Below are 17,120 nucleotides of genomic sequence, written 5' to 3'. Positions count from 1 at the left end.
TCAGATCACGGACTGATCTCACAGGTGTTCAGAATGATTTGAGAACTATCTAGTTGTATTCAATGGATGAGATAAATTTAGGGTCCCCCTACTCCTCTGCCATCTTAACCTCCACTCTCCCAGAGGAAATGAAGCTGCAAGTTTAACAGATGACTTAATTTTTTTTCTTTTGACAAGGAAAGCAAAGCAAGCTATAAATATACTTAACAGAAATGGTGATATATATAAAGGTAGTGCAGCTGGTGCACTATTACCAGATGAATCAACAATTAAAAGATGATCTCTATTTTTCTGTGGTACACAAAGTAATATATGGTTGCTGAGATTAATTAATAATTAAATTGAAGCTAAGGGCTTTAATCAATCTCAAAAGCTGCTCATTATAAGCATTCCACAACCAAACACACATGTCAAAATAGAGAAATATTTATATTCAATTAGCAGTTTGAAAAAACATCATATTTATTTTCTGGGAAGTATCTCAGGGGGATGCTAATTACTCAGAATGAAAGACTGATCAAAGGTATAGTTAAAAATTGAAAGGTTTTTTAAAAATGTCAGCACAAAAGAGTGAATTATGTTTGATAGGGATTTGGAGTCAGTGATTATTTTAGAAATGATGTCATTTAGGTATTTTTGTATAATTGCAGATTCAAAATAACTGTTGTAGCCAATAGAATAAAATTATATTTCTTTAAGACTTTGATACTACAAATAAATCATTGGGCATGTGGAGGGGTAGTTCAGCAGTAGAGAAAACGTTAAAATGGGAAACGAGATCTAGGGTCTCATCCTAGCTCTGTTATTAACTATATCCAATGGTCCCTTCCAGTTCTGAATTCTGTGATTTCCAAAAGGAATTTCAATCTAGCCAATGATAAAGTTTTGTTATGTATATATGCCCCAGAATCTGAAATTTGCATTAAACAGTTTTACAAAATGTAATTTGCAAGCCATTATGATTTAGATCTTTAAACTGAGACCTCAATCTAATAAATGAAAGAAGACTTTCTGATTAGGATTGATAAAGAACCAATTATAAATATATTTACCTGATTGAGACCATTAATAAATGCAAACAATTATTCTATGAGGACAAAGGAGGTTATATCTGCTTATTATATGCAGAACTGACATGTTTTATTAAAAACCATAGCTTATTCATAAGTATTATGAGTAACATAAATGGATTTGCTTTTCTCAGAGATTTAAGAGGGAAATGGTACTTATAACACTGGAATGGTAAAAAAGCATTTGATTTAACAGAAATGAGTTTTTATGTTTCAGGTTTTACCAGCTTTTGGTTTTTAGGAGAACTTCATTAAATGGATTGTAACCATATATTCACAATTCACAGCTCACATAATAAGCAATTCCATAAAGTCATTTTACTTTATATAACTGCAAAGTATTAGAGAGTGGCCTACTATTATTGCCATTATTTATTTTTGATTATTGAAGAATCTTAGTTATAGAGATCTTACTTCACTAGTTCACTATAAAACAGCAAATGAGAAAGATAGGGGAAATACAATGAATTATATGTATTTACATGACCTAATAATTTCCTTAAAATAAGGATAAATAGGCTTAGAAGTTTTTGACCTAGAAGTAGTCCCAGAAAAAAAAAAACAAAACAACGAGTTCCAGAAATAGAATGAGAACTCAGTTTATTATTTCTAGACTCTTTTTTATAATGATCCTAACTTATTTTTTAAATTTGAATTAAATTAGCCAACATATTCATTTCAGAGGTAGTTTTCAATAATTCATCAGTTACATATAACACCCAATGCTCACCACATCATGTGTCCTCCTTATGCCCATCACTCAATTACCCCATCCTCCTCCACCTCCCCTTCAGCAACTCTCAGTTTGTTTCCCAGAGTTAAGAGTCTTTTTTTTTTTTTAAATTTAAACAGTTTTTTTTTAATTATATTTTTATTTATTTATGATAGGCACACAGTGAGAGAGAGAGAGAGAGAGAGGCAGAGACATAGGCAGAGGGAGAAGCAGGCTCCATGCACCGGGAGCCCGATGTGGGATTCGATCCCGGGTCTCCAGGATCGCGCCCTGGGCCAAAGGCGGGCGCCAAACCGCTGCGCCACCCAGGGATCCCTAAGAGTCTTTTTTAAAGATTTTTTTATTTATTAATGAGAGACACAGGCAGAGCAAGAAACAGGCTCTATGCAGGGAGCCCGATGTAGGACCCGATCCCGGGACCCCAGGATCACACCCTGGGCCAAAAGCAGGTGCTAAACCGCTGAGCCATCCAGGCGCCCTGAGTTAAGAGTCTCTTATGGTTTGTCTCCCTCTCTGATCTCTTCCCATTCAGTTTCCCTCCCTGCCTTATGGTCCTCTGCACTCTTTCTTATATTCCACACATCATGCTAAGTGATACTAACTTACTTTTATTAGTAGAGAATACCCTGAAGGATGTCCCAGTACTTAGCAACATTCAGTAAGTGGCAGCTATGTCTGTCAATCTTTAGAGGCAATAATTTAGTGAAAATGAGTCCCCTCCCCCTGAAATTACATATTCTATGTCAGTGGTAGTCTTTGTTTGCCAAAATATTTTTAACTGAGTTAGACAGATGGTTGTCTTTCTTCCAAAGACTAAATAAAAGTCCAAAATAAAAATTACCAAAGTAGCATACTTCTATTAGAAACAGGAATTTTGGGATTTCCTATGTTTGCATTAGAGGCCCAAAATACACTTTTTAAACAAAAATAAGATTATAAGCCCAAATATATAAAATGTAAACTAATGCCTTATTAAATGTGAAGTTCAAAATATTATATGTATAATAATACAAAATATAAGTTACTGTAACAGATACAAATCAAAGTGTTATTGGTTCAATTGTGCACACCCCCAAAGGAATACTGAGTCATAACTTCCAGTACCTGTAATGTGACCTTATTTGGATTTAGAATCTTTGCAGATATAATCAGTATGAAATGAAGTCAGAATGGATTAGAGTATAAATTCAGTGACTAGAGTCTTCATAAGCAAAGAGAGATTTGAGAAACAGCATGGAAGGACATGTGAAAATAGAGGAAGAGATCAGAGTGATACAACTACAAATCAAGGAATACCAAGGATTGCCATCAACCACCAGAAACTGAAAGAAATTGGACAAATTCTGTGTCAGAGCTTCCAGAAGAAACCAATTCTCCTAACACCTTGATCAGACTTCTGGATTTCTGAGAAGTGAGAAAATAAATTTCTGCTGTTTAAGCCATTTGGTTTGTTACTCTTTTTTCTAAAAGTTTTTTTAGGATTTTTTTTTTTTCATTGCAGTTCAATTTGCCAACATTTAGCATAACACCCAGTTCTCATTCCCCCAAATGCCCCCCTCAGTGCCCATCTCCCAGTCACCTCAACCCACTGCCTACCTCCCCTTCCACTACCCATTGTTTGTTTCCCAGAGTTAGGTGTCTCTCATGTTTTGTCATCCTCACTGATATTTTCACTCATTTTCCTTTATTCCCTTTCACGAATTTTTGTATTCCCCAAATGAATGACGCCATATAATGTTTGTCCTTTTCCAATTGACTTATTTCACTCAGTATAACACACTACAGTTCCATCCATGTGGAAGCAAATGGTGGGTATTTGTCATTTCTAATGGCTGAGTAATATTCCATTGTATACATATACATATATATACACATATACAGTTTGTGTTACTTTCTCATAGCAGCCCATCATCTAAACACAAGGTATTCAGGAAAAGAATACTAAGAGAGTGAGAAAAAAGGTGAGAATTTTCTTTAAAGATCATATGCATACAGTGTTTGTCCTTCTGTGACTGGCTTATGTATTTAACATACTCCAGGTTCACCCATGTTCTCAAAAATGGCAGGATTCCTCTTTTTTTGATGCTGAATGATACTCTACTGTATGTATTGTATGTACCACATTTTTTATCCATTTATCTGTTGATGGACCTTTGCATTGTTTCCACATGCTGGCTATTGTGCAGAATGCTGAAATAAACAGGAGAGAGATAGATATATCTTAGATATCCAAATTTCAATTATTTTTCATATACAACCAGAAGTGAGATTGCTTGATCAAATGGTAGTTCTATTTTTTTAAAAGTTACATTATTTCCATTGACGCATCATTGTACATTCCCATCATCAGTGTACAAGGGTTACAATTTCTCTATATCTTCACCAAAACTTATCTTTCTTTTTTTAAAAAAAGCCAACCTGAGAGTTATGAGGTGATAATATCATAGTGATTTTGTTTTTTTAATTATTTTTTTATTGGAGTTCAATTTGCCAGTAGATAGCATAACACCCAGTGCTCATTCTGTCAAGTGACCCCCTCAGGGCCTGTCACCCAGTCACTCGAAACCCCCGCCAACCTCCTTTCCCACCACCCCTTGTTCGTTAACCACAGTTAGGTATCTCTCATGTTCTGTCACCCTCTCTGATATGTCCCACTCATTTTCTCTCCTTTCCCCATTATTCCTTTTCACTATTTTTTATATTCCTCAAATGAATGACACCATTTAATGTTTGTCTTTCTCCCACTGACTTACTTCACTCAGCATAATGCCCTCAGTTCCATCCACATTGAAGCAAATGGTGGGTATTTGTCGATTCTAATGGCTGAGTAATATTCCATTGTATACATAAACCACATCTTCTTTATCCATTCATCTGTCCATGGACACCGAGGCTCCTTCCACAGTTTGGCTATTGTGGACATTGCTGCTATAAATATTGGGGTGCAGGAGTCCTGACTTTTCACTGCATCTGGATCTTTGCGGTGAATTCCCAGCAGTGCAACTGCTTGGTTGTAGGGCAGTTCCATTTTTAACTCTTTGAGGAACTTCCACACAGTTTTCCAGAGTGGCTGCACCAGTTCACATTCCCACGAACAGTGAAATAGGGCTCCCCTTTCTCCACATCCTCTCCGACATTTGTTGTTTCCTCTTGTTAATGTTCACCATTCTCACAGGTGTGATGTGGTATCTCATTGTGGTTTTGATTTGTATTTCCCTGACGGCCAGTGATGCGGAGCATTTTCTCATGTGCTTGTTGGCCATGTCTATGTCTTCCTCTGTGAAATTTCTGCTCATCTCTTTTGCCTTTTTCATAATTGGATTGTTTCTTTGCTGCTGAGTTTAATAACTTCTTTATAGATCTTGGATACTAGCCCTTTATCTGATAGCTCATTTGCAAATAATTTCTTCCATTCTGTAGGTTGACTTTTAGTTTTGTTGACGGTTTCTTTTGCTGTGAAGAAGGCTGTTATTTTGGTGAAGTCCCAATAATTCATCTTTCCTTTTGTTTTTCTTGGCATCATGAATGTATATTGTAAGAAGTTGCCATGGCCAAGTTCAAAAAGGGTGTTGCCTGTGTTCTCCTCTAGGATTTTGATGGATTCTTGTCTCACATTTAGATCTTTCATCCATTTTGAGTTTATCTTTGTGAATGGTGTAAGAGAATGGCTTAGTTTCATGCTTCTGCATGTGCATGTCTAATTTCCCCAAAACCATTTATTGAAGAGACTGTCCTTTTTCCAGTGGATAGTCTTTCTTGCTTTGCTGAATATCAGTTGACCATAGAGTTGAGGGCCCATTTCTTGATTCTCTATTCTGTTCCATTGATCTATGTGTCTGTTTTTGTGCCATTGCCACAGTGTCTTGATGATCACAGCTTTGTAGTACTACCTGAAATCTGGCATTATGATGCCCCAGATATGGTTTTCTTTTTCAATATTCTCCGGGCTATTCAGGGTCTTTTCTGATTCCACACAAATCTTAAGATTATTTGTTCAAACACTCTGAAGAAAGTCCATGATATTTTGATAGAGACTGCATTAAATGTATAAAATGCCCTGGGTAACATTGACATTTTCACAATATTAATTCTTCCAATCCATGAGCATGGAATATTTTTCCATCTCTTTGTGTCCTCCTCAATTTCTTTCAGAAGGGTTCTGTAGTTTTTAGGGTATAGATCCTTTACCTCTTTGGTTAGGTGTCTTCCTAGGAATCTTATGCTTTTGGGTGCAATTGTCAATGGGATTGACGCCTTAATTTCTCTTTCTTCAGTCTCAATATTAGTGTATATAAATGCCACTGATTTCTGGGCATTGATTTTGTATCCTGCCACACTGCCAAATTGCTGTATGACTTCTAGCAATCTTGGGGTGGTGGCTTTTGGGTTTTCTAAGTAGAGTATCATGTCATCGGAGAAGAGGGAGAGTTTGACTTCTTCTTTGCCAATTTGAATGCCTTTAATGTCTTTTTGTTGTCTGATTGCTGAGGCTAGGACTTCCAGTAATATGTTGAATAGCAGTGGTGAGACAGGACATCCCTGTCTTGTTCCTGATCTTAGGGGAAAGGCTCCCAGTGTTTCCCCATTGAGAATGATATTTGCTGTGGGCTTTTCATAGATGGCTTTTAAGACGCTGAGGAAGGAGGAGGGGGCAAGATGGTGGAAGAGTAGGGTCCCCAAGTACCTGTCCCCACCAACTTACCTAGATAACTTTCAAATCATCCTGAAAAGCTACAGATTTGGTCTGATATTTAAAGAGAAAACAGCTGGAATGCTACAGTGAGAAGAGTTTGCACTCTATCAAGGTAGGAAGATGAAAAAAAATAATAAAGAAATAAAAAAATATCCAATGGGGAGGGGCCCCCAGGAGGAGTCAGGCTAAGGCCACACGGCGAGTGCCCCCAGGACAGGAAAGCCCCCTCCCGGAGAAGCTTCTCCAATATTCCCGGATGGAAAGGGGCTCACAAGGAGTTGGAGCAGGATCCCAGGAGGGGCGGGGATGCCCTCAGGCTCCCAGGGGCACTAAGAGAGGAACTGTGCCCCAAGGGAGAGCGTGACGCACACCGCAGCTGAGCTCCCTAAAGAGCTGCAGCACACGCCAGCGGGCCCCGGGAGCAGTTCGGTGGCGGCTCCAGTGGCGGCTCCACACGAAGGGGGCTGCACTGCCCTGGGAGCGTGATTCCAGCGGTGCAGGCCCAGAGCCCAGGGCGCCAGGATACATAGCCCAGGATCCATGCTCCCCCCAGGGAGAGGAAAAGGCTGGGAGGGTACAGGACAGCAAGGACGCTCCTGCCGCTGGGCGGCCCGGAGCTGTGCAGATTGGTGGCCACTGCCCCCAGAGCATCCATGCCCCTGCGGACTGAGAGCTGTGGTAGATACTGCTGGGGCTGACTCCAGGGCTGGAGAGCTGGCCCCGGCACTGTTGTTCCTCCTGGGGCTTCATAGGATAAACAACTCCCACTGAGCCTCACAGTGGCCTCACAGGATAAACAGGCTAAACAACTCCCACTGAGCCCTGCACCAGGCAGGGGGCTGAGTACCTCCCCCAGGTACACAGACCTGAGGATCAGCACAGCAGGCCCCTGCCCCAGAACACCAGCTAAAAGCAAGTTATTGACAAAGCAGCACTGGAATGTTCCAAGCCAAGTCGAGATTTACAGTATATAGAATCAGAGGATGCTCTGATTTTTGTTTTTTGTTTTCTATTTGCTTTCCACCGCTTTTTTCCTTTTTTCTTCTTCTTTTTTTTCCTTTCTTTTTTCTCTTCTCTCTTTTTCCCCTTTTTCCAGTAAAACTTGTTTTTGGACACTCTGTACTGAGCAAATGATTAGAAGGAAAACCTCAACTCAAAAGAAAGAATCAGAAACAGTCCTTTCTCCCACAGAGTTACAAAATTTGGATTATAATTCAATGTCAGAAAGCCAATTCAGTAGCACAATTATAAAGCTACTGGTGGCTCTAGAAAAAATCATAAAGGATTCAAGAGACTTCATGACTGCAGAATTTAGATCTAATCAGGCAGTAATTAAAAACCAATTAAATGAGATGCAATCCAAACTAGACGTCCTAACCACGAGGTTTAATGAGGGAGAAGAATGAGTGAGTGACTTAGAAGACAAATTGATGGCAAAGAGGGAAACAGAGGAAAAAAGAAAAACAATTAAAAGATCATGAGGATAGGTTAAGGGAAATAACTGACAGCCTCAGAAGGAAAAATCTATGTTTAATTGGGGTTCGAGAGGGTGCCAAAAGGGACAGAGGTCCAGAATGTGTATTTGAACAAATCATAGCTGAGAACTTCCCTAACTTGGGGAGGGAAACAGGCATTCAGATCCAGGAGGTAAAGAGATCCCCCACTAAAATCAATAAAAACTGTTCAACACCTTGACATTTAACAGTGAAACTTGCAAATTCCAAATATAAAGAGAAGATCCTTAAAGCAGCAAGAGATAAGAGAACTCTAAACTTTATGGGGAGAAGTACTAGGTTAACAGCAGACCTCTCCACAGAGATGTGGCAGGCCAAAAAGGGCTGGCAGGATATATTCAGGGTCCTAATTTAGAAGAACTTGCATCCAAGAATACTTTATCCAGCAAGGGTCTCATTCAGAATTGAAGGAGACATAAAGAGCTTCCAAGATAAGCAGAAACTGAAAGAATATGTGACCACCAAGCCGGCTCTGCAAGAAATACTAAGGGGGATTCTGTAATAGAAAGAGGAAATCCAAGGAAACAATCCACAAAAACAGAGACTGAATAGGTATCATGATGACACTAAATTCATCTTTCAATGGTAACTCTGAACGTGAATGGGCTTAATGGCCCCATCAAAAGGCATAGGGTTTCAGACGGAATAAAAAAGCAAGACCCATCTATTTGCCATCTGCAAGACACTCATTATAGACATAAGGACACCTACATCCTGAAAATAAAAGGGTGGAGAACCATTTACCATTCAAATGGTCCTCATAAGAAAGGAGGAGTAGCCATCTTTATATCAGAAAAATTAAAGTTTATTCCAAAGACTGTAGTAAGAGATGAAGAGGGACACTGTATCATACTTCAGGGATCTATCCAACAAGAGGACGTAACAATCAGCAATATTTATGTCCCCAATGTGGGAGCTGCCAAATATATCAATTAATAACCAAAGTTAAAACATATTTAGATAATAATACACTTATACTTGGTGACTTCAATGTAGCACTTTCTACAATCAACAGATATCCTAAGCACAACATCTCCAAAGAAACAAGAGCTTTAAATGATACACTGGGCCAGATGGATTTCACAGATATTTACAGAACTTTACATCCAAACGCAACTGAATATACATTCTTCTCAAGTGCACATGGAACTTTCTCCAGAATAGACCACATGCTGAGACACAAATCAGGTCTTAACTGATACCAAAAGATTGGGATTGTCCCCTGCATATTTTCAGACCATAATGCTTTGAAATTAGATCTAAATCACAAGAAGAAGTTTGGAAGGACTTCAAACATGTGGAGGTTAAGGACCATCCTGCTAAAAGATGAAAGGGTCACCCAGGAAAATTAAGGAAGAATTAAAAAGATTCATGGAAACTAATGAGAATCAAGATGCAACCGTTCTAAATCTTTGGTATACAGCAAAAATAGTCCTGAGGGGGAAATACATCACAATACAAGCATCCATCCAAAAACTGGAAAGAACTCAAATACAAAAGCTAACCTTGCACCTAAAGGAGCTAGAGAAGGAACAGCAAATGAAACCCTCACCCAGCAGAAGAAGTTAATAAAGATTTGAGCAGAACTCAATGAAATAGAGACCAGAAGAACTGTGGAACAGATCTACAAAACCAGGAGTTGGTTCTTTGAAAGAATTAATAAGATAGATAAACCATTAGCCAGCCTTATTAAAAAGAAGAGAGAAAAGACTCAAGTTAATAAAAACATGAATTATAAAGGAGAGATTACCACCAATACCAAGGAAATACAAACGATCTTAAAAACTTATTATGAGCAGCTATACGCCAATAAATTAGGCAATCTAGAAGAAATGGATGCATTTCTGGAAAACCACAAACTACCCCAAGTGGAACTGGAAGAAATCGAAAACCTGAACAGGCCTATAACCAGGGAGGAATTTGAAGCAGTCATCAAAAACCTCCCAAAACACAAAAGTCCAGGGCCAGATGGCTTTCCAGGGGAATTCTAGCAAACGTTTAAAGAAGAAACCATACATATTCTACTAATGCTGTTCAAAAAGAAAGAAGGATATGAAATACTTCCAAACTCTTTCTATGAGGCCAGCCTCACCTTAATTTCAAAACCAGACAAAGACCCCACCAAAAAGAAGAATTATAGACCAATATCCCTGATGAACACAGATGCAAAAATTCTCAACAAGATACTAGCCAATAGGATCCAACAATACACTAAAACGATTATTCACCATTACCAAGTGGGATTTATCCCCGGGATGCAAGGCTGGTTCAACACTCGTAAAGCAATCAATGAGATTGATCATATCAGCAAGAGAAAAAACCAGAAGCTTATGATCCTCTCCATAGATGCAGAGAAATCATTTGACAAAACACATAATCCATTCCTGATCAAAACTCTTCAGAATGTATGGATAGAGGGAACATTCTTCAGCAACTTAAAGCCATCTATGAAAAGCCCACAGCAAATATTATTCTCAATGGGGAAACACTGGGAGCCTTTCCCCTCAGATCAGGAACAAGACAGGGATGTCCACTCTCACCACTGCTCTTCAACATAGTACTAGAAGTCCTAGCCTCAGCAATCAGGCAACAAAAAGAAATACAAGGCATTCAAATTGGCAAAGAAGAAGTCAAACTCTCCCTCTTTGCAGATGGCATGATAGTGTACATAGAAAACGCAAAAGAGTCCACCCCCAAATTGCTAGAACTCATATAGCAATTCGGCAGCGTGGCAGAATACAAAATCAATGCCCAGAAATCAGTGGCATTTTTCTACACTAATAATGAGACTAAAGAAATAAAAATTAAGGAGTCAATCCCATTGACAGTTGCACCCAGAATCATAAGATACCTAGGAATAAGCCTAACCAAAGAGGTAAAGGATCTATACCCTAAAAACTACAGAACCCTTCTGAAAGAAATTGAGAAAGACACAAAGAGATGGAAAAATACTCCATGTTCATGGATTCCTAGAATTAATATTGAGAAAATGTAAATGCTACCCAGTGCAATTTACACATTTCATGCAATCTCTATCAAAATACCATGGGCTTTCTTCAGAGAGTTGGAACAATTCACTTATGATATGTGTGGATTCACAAAAGAGCCCGAATAGCCAGGGGAATTTTGAATATGAAAACCATAGCTAGGGACATCATAATGCCAGATTTCAGGTTGTACTACAAAGCTGTGATCATCAAGACAGTGTGGTACTGACACAGAAACAGACACATAGATCAATGGAACACAATAGAGAATCCAGAAATGTGCCCTCAACTCTATGGGGAACTAATATTCGACAAAGCAGGAAAGACTATCCACTAGAAAAAGGACAGTCTCTTCAATAAGTGGTGCTGGGGAAATTGGACATCCACATGCAGAAGAATGAAACTAGACCATTCTCTTATACCATACACAAAGATAAACTCAAAATGGATGAAATACCTAATGTGAGACAGGAATCCATCAAAGTCCTAAAGGAGAACACAGGCAACACCGTTTTTGAACTTGGGCACAGCAACTTCTTCCAAGATACATCTATTAAAGCAAAGGTACAAAAGCAAAAATGAATTATTGGGACTTCAGCAAGATAAAAAGCTTCTGCACAGCAAAACAAACAGTCAAGAAACCTAAAAGGCAACCTATAGAATCGGATAAGATATTTGCAAATGACATATCAGATAAAGGACTAGTATCCAAGATCTCTAAAGAACTTATGAAACTCAACATCAAAGAAATAGACACTCCTATCATGAAATGCACAAAAGACATGAACAGATATGTCCACATCGCCAGCAAGCACATGAGAAAATGCTCTGCATTACTTCCCATACAAATCACATGTATTTGATTTGCATACAAATCACAACCACAATGAGATACCACCTCACATGAGTGAGAATGGTCAAAATTAACAAGACAGGAAACAAAAATGTTGGAGACGATGTGGAGAATGGGGAACCCTTTTGAACTCTTGGTGGGATTTTGAACTGGTAGAGCTACTCTAGATAAAAGTGTGGAGGTTGCATAAAGAGTTAAAAGTTGAACTAACCTATGACCCAGCAATTGCACTACTGGGGATTTACTCCAAAGATACAGATGCAGTGAAAGATTGAGACACCTGCACCCCATTGTTTATATCAGCAACGTCCACAGTAGCCAAACTGTGGAAAGAGCCTCAGTGTCCATCGAAAGATGAATGGATAAAGAAGATGTGGTTTATGTATACAATGGAATATTACTCAGCCATTAGAAACGACAAATGCCTACCATTTCTTCAACGTGAATGGAATTGGAGTGTATTATGCTGAGTGAAGTAAGTCAATCGGAGAAGGACAATCATTATATTGTTTCATTTATATGGGGAATATAAAAAATAATGGAAAGGAATAAAGAGGAAATAAGTGAAAATGAGTGGGAAATAGTGTGACAGAACATGAGAGACTCCTATCTCTGGGAAACGAACAATGGGTAGCGGAAGGGGAGGTGGGCCGGTGGCCAGGGTGATTGGTTTTACAGCCACTGAGGGGGGCACTTGATGGGATGAGCACTGGGTGTTATGCCATCTGTTGGTAAATCGAACTCCAATAAAAATATACATAAAAATAAAAAATAAATAAAAATACTCATAAATACTGGGGCACCTGGGTTTCCCAGTCAGTAAGGATCTGACTTGTGATCTCAATTCAGGCCCTGATCTCAGAGTAATGTGATAAAACCCCATGTTGAGACCCATACTGGACATGGAGCCCATGTAAAATAAAATGCTCACAAACACTGTACTATATTGTTCTTTTGCAAATGAACCAATATCAGGCTTGTGGAGAATGAGAAGGCAATACAATACTTGATTTATCTTACATTCAGACTCAGATGCTAATAATCAAGGAGCATAGTGTTAGATGGCCTTGTTCTTTTTCTTATATATACAGTACTGACTTACTGATATTGACCATGTTATGTATATCACTTTGTAAGCAATGACGTTACTAATCATTTTGTGTTTTATATAATAGAATTGACCTATTCATATATATGGTAGAACTGACATGTTCATAAAAACATTGTCAGGAAAATAAAGACAACTTCTATGATAAATCTATATAAGCTTAACTGAAAATATTTAGACGTCATTTGTCTTCAAATTGATGTGACTCAAAAATTGCATTTATATGTCCAAATTACCATAATCAACTCAGCTTTTTACCTTCTCATGATAGTCTGGAAACTTCCTTTGAATACTGCTTGCCTTTATTGCAGAAGTGAAACTGAATGAAAAGTATATAAGTGAGGGGAAGGCAAGATGGCAGAAGAGTAGGAGACCTCATTTAACCTGATCCCTTGAATTTAGCTAGATAACTATCAAATCATTCTGAACACCCATGAATTCAACCTGAGATGTAAGAAAAGAATTGCTGGAACTCTACAAGTAAAAAAGTGACACTTTCTACAAGATAGGAGGTTGGAGAATTGAATCCAAAGCAATATATCAGAGAATAAATGATGGGTCAAGAGAGCCTCCATAAACCAGCTATGGGAAATTGATATAGCCCAGGAGCACAAAATCAGAACCTTTGGAAATTTGCTCCAGTGAGAGATGTTCCTTCCTAAAAGGTGTTCAGGTGGTGAAGTGGGACAGAATCCTAGGTGGGACACTGTGGTCTCAAGATCCCCAGAGTCACAGAAAGAATGGGGGTGCCTAAGCCAGCAGAGATTTTAAGCATTGGATCAGGGAAACAAGTGGGGGTTAAAGAGCCTGGGAGGGGATTTAATTTCAGTTTGCCATAAACTCCAAACCGTGGCCTAATCCTTTGACCACACTCTGTGGGGGGCCTGGCAAAGCACAGAAATGGGGAGACTCAGCAATTGCACTGTTGGGGATTTACCCCAAAGATGCAGATGCAATGAAACGCTGGGACACCTGCACCTCGATGTTTATAGCAGCAATGTCCACAATAGCCAAACTGTGGAAGGAGCCTTGGTGTCCATCGAAAGATGAATGGATAAAGAAGATGTGGTTTATGTATACAATGCAATATTACTCAGCCATTAGAAATGACAAATACCCACCATTTGCTTCAACGTGGATGGAACTGGAGGGTATTATGCTGAGTGAAGTAAGTCAATTGGAGAAAGACAAACATTATATGTTCTCATTCATTTGGGGGAATATAAATAATAGTGAAAGGGAATATAAGGGAAGGGAGAAGAAATGTGTGGGAAATATAAGAAAGGGAGACAGAACATAAAGACTGCTAACTCTGGGAAATGAACTAGGGGTGGTGGTGGAAGGGGAGGAGGGTGGGGGGTGGGGGTGAATGGGTGACGGGCACTGAGGGGGGCACTTGATGGGATGAGCACTGTTATTCTGTATGTTGGCAAATTGAACACCAATAAAAAGTAAATTTATTATGAAAGAAAGAAAAGAAAGAAAGAAAGAAAGAAAGAAAGAAAGAAAGAAAGAAAGAAAGAAAGAAAGAAAGAAAGAAAGAGACTCTCTGCCTTCCCCCTGAGGGATTGATGTGGATAAAGAATCTACAATTTTGGCACACACAAAACTGAAAACTGCTTATCTCTGAGGGTTTACTGAAGATAAGAGATCATGATCTTTTAGCTCTGGGGCTGGAAATCAGGACATGGCAATTTAAAAATTTTTATTCTCTAAAGAGGTACAGAAAGCCTTCAGGGAACAAAAGCCACACAGAGCAGACAGAAACAGCTTACACTGAGTCCAGCCCCCTGGCAAGGAGCAGTGCAACTCCACCCAGACAAAGATCCCTGAGATACAGTGCAGAATGGAACCCCAGGTAGAGGAAGAGACGAACAGCAAGTTTATAGACCACACAGGACTGCAAAATTCCAACATTAGGTGAAAAGAGTATATAGAATTTGAAATTTTTTCACAGTTGTTTATCTTTCAGTTAAAAATTTTGCATGTCTTTTTTTTCTTTTCCCCCTTTTCAACTAGTTTCTTATTTTATCAACTGTTTTTAAGTCTTTTTTAAATTTAATTTTTACATTTACAGTTTTATATATATTCTTCATTTTTTGCTTCCTTTCACTTTATTCAATTTTATTTTCCGATATATATTTTTTGCTTTCTTCACAATTTTGTGAACAAATGTCTCTAACACAGAGAATAAAATACACCCAGGACCAAGTGGATAACCCTGTTTTGTCCACTCTGTGAGATTATATACTCTTTTCCCCTTTTATATCTTTTTCTTTTTCATTTTCTTTTCTATTTTTGGTTACTGACATCTTAGGATTTGTATGGTGTGTATTTTGCTTAGGTCATGGTTGATATTTTTGAAATTGTTCACTCATTCATCCATTCTTTTCTGGGCAAAATGACTAGAAGGAGGAATTCAAAACAAAAGAAAGGACCGGAGATAAAACTCTCTGCCACAGTCTTAATTGATATGAATATAAGTAAGATATCAGAGGTGGAATTCGGGATAATAATTATAAAGTTATTAGCTAGGTTTGAAAAAGGCATAAAAGACACTGGAGAATCTCTTAGTGCAGAAATAAAATCTAATCAGGCCAAAATTAAACATGTTCTAACTGAGATGCATTCTAAATTGGATCCTCTAACAACCAGGGTAAAGGGGGCAGAAGAGAAAGTGACATTGAAGACAAGTTGATGAAAAGGAAGGAAGTTGGGAAAAAGAGAGAAAAACAACTAATAGACCATGAGGGGAAGCTTTAAAAATCAGGGATTCCATAAAATGAAACAATATTAGAATATTTGGGCTCCCAAAGGAATAGGAAAGAGGGCAGAGCAGAAGTTATATTTTAGCAAATTATAGCTGAGGAATTCCCTAATCTGGGGAAGGAAACAGACATTCAAGTCCACGAGGCAGAGAGAATCCTCCCTCAAAATCATTAAAAAATAAATCAACACCTCAACATATAATAGTGAAGCTTCCAAATTTCAGAGATACAGAGAAAACTCTGAAATCAGCTCAGGACAAGGGGTCCTTAACCTACAAATGTAGAAATAGACTGGCAGCCAACCTACTCACAGAGACCTGGCAAGCCAGAAAGGGCTGGCATGATATAATTAGGATAGTAATTGAGAAGATGATGCAGCCAAGAATACTTTATCCAGCAAGGCTGTCATTTAGAATGGAAGGGAAGATAAATAGCTTCCAGGAAAAGCAGAAATTAAAAGAATTTGTGATCACTAGACCAGGCCTTGTAATATTAAAGGGGATTCTTTGAGCAAAGTGAGAGCCAAAAAGGAACATAGACCGAAAAGGAACAGAGACAATCTACAGAAACAGGGACTTCACAGGTAATACAGTGGCACTATATTCATATCTTTTAATAGTTACTCTGTATGTAAATTGGATAAATGCTCCAATCAAAACACACGGCATTATATTGATAAAAAAAAGCAAGAACAAGACCCATCCATGTACTATCTATAAAAGATTCATTTTAGAACCAAAGACACCACCAGATTAAAAGTGAGGGGGTAGAGAACAACTTATCATGTTAATGGATCTCAAAAAGAAAGCTGGGGTAGGAATCCTTATATCAGACAAATCAGATTTTAAGCCAAAGACTGTAATAAGGGATGAAGAGGGAAACTATAGCATACTTAAAGAGTCTATCCAACAAAAATATCTAATAATTATAAATATTTAATGTTCCTAAAGTGGAAACAGCTAATTATATAAACCGATTAATAACAAACACACTGATAATGCAAGAATAGTAGAGGACTTTAGCATCCAACTCACATCAATGGACAGATCATCTAAGCAGATCAACAAGGAAACAAGAGCTTTGAATGATAGACTGGACCAGATGGGCTTCACAGAACATTCTACCCTAGAGCAACAGTACACATTCTTCTTGAGTCCACACAGAAAATTCTCCAGAATAGATCACACACTGGATCACAAATCAGGTCTTAATGCCAAAAGATTGGGATTATACCCTGCATATTTTCAGACCACAGTGCTTTGAAACTGGAACTTAATCACAAGAGGCAATTTAGAAAGAACTCAAAAATTTGGAAGTTAAAGAAGATTTTACTAAAGAATTAATGGGTCAACTAGGAAATTAAGGAAGAATTAAAAATTTCATGACAACAAATG

General features: G+C 38.3%; 1 pseudogene; it reads right to left on the bottom strand.

Annotated features, from left to right (window-relative positions):
* Window positions 1-4,831, bottom strand: part of LOC608992 — a 67,808-nt pseudogene extending 62,977 nt beyond the window's left edge.
* Window positions 4,832-17,120: the final 12,289 nt, after the last annotated feature.

The sequence above is a fragment of the Canis lupus genome, chromosome X (assembly GCF_011100685.1).
Source record: "Canis lupus familiaris isolate Mischka breed German Shepherd chromosome X, alternate assembly UU_Cfam_GSD_1.0, whole genome shotgun sequence".
In the NCBI taxonomy this organism is placed as follows: domain Eukaryota; kingdom Metazoa; phylum Chordata; class Mammalia; order Carnivora; family Canidae; genus Canis; species Canis lupus.
Note: the sequence above shows the minus strand (reverse complement) of the source record. Positions and strands in the feature narration are given on the sequence as shown.